Raw genomic sequence first — 1578 nt, forward strand, 5'->3', positions numbered from 1 at the left:
AGTGGTCCAAAAGGGAATGGGGGTGAATGTGACTGCTCATACCGACTTTGAGACTTTTAAGCCGGGTAGCTCAGCCGGGTTTGACCCGGCGGTTCTGCCGACGGTCTCGCCTTCGAGGGGGGAGCGTCCCCCGTGTTCAGGCCGAATTTTGTGCATTTCGAACCGTGGGAAGTTGCCCAAAAGTCGATGGGAGTGAATGTGACTGCTCAACCCGACTTTGAGACTTGTAAGCCGGGTAGCTCAGCCGGGTTTGACCCGGCGGTTCTGCCGACGGTCTCGTCTTCGAGGCGGGTGCCTCCCCCGTGTACAGGCCGATTTTCATGCATTTCGTACCGTGGGAAGCGGTCCAAAAGGGGATGGGAGTGAACGTGACTGCTCATACCGACTTTGGCGCTTCCGAGCCGGGTAGCTCAGCCGGTTTGACCCGGCGGGTCTGCCGACGGTCTCGCCTTCGAGGGGGGAGCGTCCCCCGTGTTCAGGCCGAATCTTGTGCATTTCGAACCGTGGGAAGTTGCCCAAAAGTCGATGGGAGTGAATGTGACTGCTCAACCCGACTTTGAGACTTGTAAGCCGGGTAGCTCAGCCGGGTTTGACCCGGCGGTTCTGCCGACGGTCTCGTCTTCGAGGCGGATGCCACCCCCGTGTACAGGCCGATTTTCGTGCATTTCCAACCGTGGGAAGTGGTCTAAAAGTCGATGGGAGTGAACGTGACTGCTCAACCCGACTCTGAGGCTTCTAACCCGGGTAGCTCGGCCGGTTTGACCCGGCGGTTCTGCCGACGGTCTCGTCTTCGAGGCGGGTGCCTCCCCCGTGTACAGGCCGATTTTCGTGCATTTCGAACCGTGGGAAGTGGTCTAAAAGTCGATGGGAGTGAACGTGACTGCTCAACCCGACTTTGAGACTTGTAAGCCGGGTAGCTCAGCCAGGTTTGACCCGGCGGTTCTGCCGACGGTCTCGCCTTCGAGGGCGGACCCTCCCCCGTGTACAGGCCGGTTTTCGTGCATTTCGAACCGTGGGAAGTGATCCAAAAGGGAATGGGGGTGAACGTGACTGCCCAACCCGGCTTTGAGACTTGTAAGCCGGGTAGCTCAGCCGGGTTGGACCCGGCGGTTCTGCCGACGGTCTCGACTTCGAGGCGGGTGCCTCCCCCGTGTACAGGCCGATTTTCATGCATTTGCAACGGTGGGAAGTTGCCCAAAAGTCGATGGGAGTGAATGTGACTGCTCAACCCGACTTCGAGACTTGTAAGCCGGGTAGCTCAGCCGGGTTTGACCCGGCGTTCTGCCGACGGTCTCGCCTTCGAGGGGGGAGCCTCCCCCGTGTACAGGCCGATTTTCGTGCATTTCCAACGGTGGGAAGAGGTTCAAAAGGGGATGGGAGTGAATGTGACTGCTCAACCCGACTTTGGCGCTTCCGAGCCGGGTAGCTCAGCCGGGTTTGACCCGGCGGGTCTGCCGACGGTCTCGTCTTCGAGGCGGGTGCCTCCCCCGTATACAGGCCGATTTTCATGCATTTCGAACCGTGGGAAGTGGTCCAAAAGGGAATGGGGGTGGACGTGTCTGCTCATACCGACTTTGA

This window comes from Chiloscyllium punctatum, unplaced genomic scaffold, assembly GCF_047496795.1.
Source record: "Chiloscyllium punctatum isolate Juve2018m unplaced genomic scaffold, sChiPun1.3 scaffold_582, whole genome shotgun sequence".
NCBI lineage: Eukaryota > Metazoa > Chordata > Chondrichthyes > Orectolobiformes > Hemiscylliidae > Chiloscyllium > Chiloscyllium punctatum.